This window comes from Cebus imitator, unplaced genomic scaffold, assembly GCF_001604975.1.
Source record: "Cebus imitator isolate Cc_AM_T3 unplaced genomic scaffold, Cebus_imitator-1.0 Scaffold85, whole genome shotgun sequence".
Taxonomy (NCBI): Eukaryota; Metazoa; Chordata; class Mammalia; order Primates; family Cebidae; genus Cebus; species Cebus imitator.
Genome location: NW_016107400.1, coordinates 7,112,349 through 7,117,346, shown reverse-complemented (window position 1 = coordinate 7,117,346; position 4,998 = coordinate 7,112,349). Strand labels below are relative to the sequence as shown.

The 4,998-nt window shown below is 38.4% G+C and overlaps 1 pseudogene; it reads left to right on the top strand.

Annotated features, from left to right (window-relative positions):
- Positions 1-235: 235 nt before the first annotated feature.
- LOC108308402 lies at positions 236-845 on the top strand (annotated as a pseudogene).
- The last annotated feature ends 4,153 nt before the right edge of the window (positions 846-4,998 follow it).

The window sequence follows — 4,998 nt, the reverse complement described above, 5'->3', positions numbered from 1 at the left end:
AGCCTGGGCAGCATAGGGAGACCCTCTTTCAAAAAAACAAAACAAAACAAAACAAAAAATAAGTAACTGGAAAAATTCCATTTCTGACAATTTGGGGGACCAAATAAGAAAGACCAAATAATCATAGAGAAATTACGGATAAAATATAACCAACGTTCTTTTACGTGTGTAGCTGAGCTCTCAGAAAGGGAAGAAGGGAGTGCCGGGACAGAGGCAGCAGTGCGGCCCAGCCACCATGGCACTGCAGGCTGATTGACAGGGCTGCAGAAGACGTGAGGAAGCTGCAAACAAAACCAGATGATGGGTCGGGCATGGTGGTTTACGCTGTAATCCCAGCACTTTGGGAAGCCGAGGTGGGTGGATCATGTGAGGTTAGGAGTTTAAGACAGCCTGGCCAACATGGCAAAATCCTGTCTCTACTAAGAACGCAGAAATTAGCCGGGTGTGGTGGTGAGTGCCTGTAATCCCAGCTACATGAGAGGCTGAGGCAGCAAAATCACTTGTACCCAAGAGGTGGAGGTTGCAATGAGCTGAGATCTTGCCACTGCACTCCAGTCTGGGTGACAGAGCGATGTGTCATCTAAAAAAAAAAAAAAAAAAAAAAAAAAAAAAAAAAAAAAAAAAAAATCCAACTTCATCAACAACAAAACACATGATGAAAAACTAAAAGAACGCTATGGACTTTACAAACAAGCTATAATTGGAAATATTAATATTGAGTATCTGGGAATGCTGGGTTTAAAGGGCAAGGCCGAATGGGAAGCATGGAACCTCCAAAAGGGTTGTCAGTGGAAGATGCAGCGAGTGCCTCTATTTCTAAGGCAAATGAGCCAATAGAAAAATAGGAAATTTAGAATACCACGTATGAGAAATTTTTCTGGCCAGTTGCAATGGCTCACACCTGGAATCCCAACACTTTAAGAGGCCGAAGTGGGTGGATCACTTGAGGTTGAGTTTGAGATCAACCTGCACAACATGGGGAAACCCCATCTCTACCAAAAATACAAAAATTAGCCAGCCGTGGTGGCACGTGCCTGTCATACCAGTTGCTCATGAGGCTGAGGCACAAGAATCACTTGAACCCGAGAGGCGGAGGTTGCAGTGAGCCGAGATGGTGCCATTGCACTCCAGGCTGGGCACCAAAGCAAGACTCTGTCTCAAAAAAGAAAACAGTGTATGAGACAGTTTTCCTTTTGAAACCTTGATAATGCTCTCATGACCCAATGTTTAGAGGGAGAGATGCACTGTTGACTCTATATATCATGTATATTTTTGCTATTAGCATGAATTGCAATAATAGGAGAATGCTGAAATGACATAGTTAACGAAATTGTACTTGCTTAAACCAGGTGTCTTTAAATGCTCTTTTAGAAAGTATTTGATCTTTTATTTTTGTGGTTTTAGGGAGTACAAGTGCAGTTTTGTTACATGGATATATTATGTAGTGGCAGTCTGGGCTTTTAGTGTGCCCATCACCCAAAGAGTGTACATTGTACCCAAAGGTAATTTCTCATCCCTCAGCCCCGCCCACCCTCCCACCTTTCCAAGCCTCCAGTGTCTCTTATTCCACACTCCATGATCCTATGTACACATTATTTAATTCCCACTTGTAGGTGGGAACTGGTGGTATTTATTTGAATTTCTGTTTTTGAGTTATTTCACTTAAAATAATGGCCTCCGGTTCCGCCCATGTTGCTGCAATAAAACATAATTTTATTCCTTTTTTATATCTAAGTAGTATCTCATGGTGTACATGTACCATATTTTCTTTATCCAATCCCCCATGGATAGACACTTGGATTGATTCCAGGCCTTTGCTATTGTGAACTGTGCAGTGATAAGCATACAAGTGCAGGTATCTTTTGGATATAATGATTTCTTTTTTGAGGGGTGGATACCAAGTGGTGGGATTGCTGGGTAGAATGATAATTCTATTCTTCGCCAGGTGCAGTGGCTCGTGCCTGTAATCCCAGCACTTTGGGAGGCTGAGGCAGGCAAAAAGGAGTTTGAGACCTGCCTGGCCAACATGGTGAAACCCCGTTTCTACTAAAAATACAAAAAATCAGCTGGGCGTGGTGGCAGGCGCCTGTAATCCCCGCTACTCGGGAGGCTGAGACAGGAGAATAGTGGAAGTTGCAGTGAGCTGAGATTGTGCCACTGCACTCCAGCCTGGGCAACAGTGCCAGACTCCATCTCAAATATATGTGTGTATATATATAGTCTCAATTTTAGGCCAGGTGCCGTGGCTCACGCCTGTATTCCCAGCACTTTGGGAGGCTGAGTGGGCAGATCATGAGGTCAGGAGTTCAAGACCAGCCTGGCAAACATAGTGAAACCCCATCTCTACCAAAAATACTAAATATTAGCCGGGAGTGTTGACAGGTGCTTGTAGTCCCAGCTACTCGGGAGGCTGAGACAGGAAAATCGCTTGAGCCTGGGAGGTGGAGGTTGCAGTGATTCAAGATTCATGCCACTGCACTCCAGCCTGGGCAACAGAGCAAGACTCCATCGCAAAAAAAAAAAAAAAAGAAGATGACAAGCACAAGAAATGGTAACTCTATGGGTAAATATACCGACTTTGTTTCTTATTCTCTCTTTAAAAAAACATTTAAAGCAAAAATAATAACGTTTTGTGGGGTTTATAATATAAAGTAAGATTCTTGACAAAAATAGCACAAAGACCAAGAACAGGAGGAAAGAAATGGAAGTATGCTGTTGTAAGATTCTTATACTAAGTACATGTGTAGTGGAATACTATTACTTGAATGTAGACTGTGATAGGTTAAAGGTGTATGCTATAAAACCTAAAGCAACCACTAAAATAACACAATCAAGAGTGATAGCTAGTAAGTCAATAAAAAAGAAATGGCATAATAAAAATAGTCACTTTATGCAAGAGAAAGCAGAAAAAAAAAAAAAGAAAAAAAGTGGAACAAATAACAGATCATTTAAATCCTTCCGTATCAATAATCACATTACACGTAAGTGGTCTGAACACCCCACTCAAAAACAAAATTTGTCAGATTGAATGAAAATGTAACAGTCAACTATATGCTACAAGAAACTCACTTTAAATATAAAACATATTCATCAAATAAGAGAGCTTTGAAATACAGGAAGCAGAATTGATTGGACACCAAGGAGAAACAGACAAATCTACTATTATAGGCAGATATTTAAACATCCCTCTTTTGATAATTAATAGAACAACTAGAAAATAAGCAAGGATACAGAAGACTTGAATAACAGTTGAACAAATTTGACCTAATTGACATTTGTAGAATGCTTCATACAACTGCAGAATATACATTCTTTTCAAGTGCATGTAGAACATTTGGAAATCAACTTTAAAAGGATCCTTCAAAACAATGCAAATATGTGGAAATTAAATACCTGCTCCTGAATGATCATTGGGTCACAAAGAAATCAAGATGGAAATTTAAAAATTCTTCAAACTAAACAATAACAGTGACACAACCTATCAAAACCTTCGGGATACAGCAAAGGCATTGCTAAGAGGAAAGTTCATAGCCCTAAATGCTTACATCAAAAAAGTCTGAAAGAGCACAAATAGAGAGCCTAAGGTCACACCTCAAAGAACTAGAGAAACAAGAACAAATCAAACCCAAACCCAGCAGAAGAAAGGAAATAACCAAGATCAGAGCAGAACAAAATGAAATTGAAACAAACAAAACAATACAAAAGTTAAATGAAGCAAAAATCTGGTTGTTTGAAAAGATAAATAAAATTGATAGACCATTAGCAAGGTTAACCAAGAAAAGAAGAGAGAAAATCCAAATAAGCTCAATAAGAAATAAAATGGGAGATATTACAACCGACCTCACAAAAATACAAAAGATCATTCAAGGCTACAATGAACACCTTTACCACACAAACTAGAAAACCTAGAGGAGATGGATAAATTCCTGGAAAGATTCAACCCTCCTAGCTTAAATCAGGGAGAATTAGAATAAATCTAAATAAACTTAAATGGATTCAGATCATACAGAGTATCTTCGCCCACCAAAATGCTGTTAAATTAGACATCAATAACAGAAAGATATCTGAGAAATCCACAAATATTTGGAAACTAAATAATATACTTCTAAATAACCCATGGGTCAAAGGAGAAATGAAAAAGGACATTAGAATTTTTAACTGAATAAAAATAAAAACACAAACATATAAAAATTTGTTGGATGAAATGAAAACACTATTTAAATGGAAATTTATAATTTTAAATGCCTTCTTAGGAAAGAAAAATCACAATAACATCAGCTACTACCTTAAGAAACTAAAAAAACAACAAAATCACAAAGAAAACACACAGAATAAAGGAACGTATAAAAACCGGAACAGAAATAAATGAAATGCAACACTGAAAAATGCAGAATATTAGAAACTAATATTAGAAGCTTTCAGATCAATAAAATTCACAAACCTTTAGCCATACTGATAAGGAAAAAGAGAAGGAAGAAATTACCAATATCAAAGTCCAGGTGCAGTGGCTCATGCCTGTAATCCCAGCATTTTGGGAGGCTGAGGCAGGCGGAACACCTAAAGTCAGGGGTTTGAGATCAGCCTGGACAACATAGTGAAACCCCGTCTCTACTAAAAATACAAAAATTAACCAGACACGGAGGCAGGCACCTGTAATCCCAGCTACTCAGGAGGCTGAGGCATGAGAATCACTTGAACCTGGGAGCTGGAGGTTGCAGTGAGTGGAGATCACATCACTGCACTCCAGTCTGGGTAACAGTGCAAGACTCGGTCTCAAACAAACAAACAAACAAATTACCAATATCAGAATGAAAGAGATAACATTATTCCAGATTCTATGGACATTAAAAAGGATAACCAGAGATTAAGAACAACTTTATAGCAGTAAATTTGACAACTTAAATGAAATAGACACATTCCTGGAATGATGCAAATACTAAATGTCACTCAAAAAAAAGATAAACTGGAAAGTACACATTTCTTTTTTTTTTTTTTTTT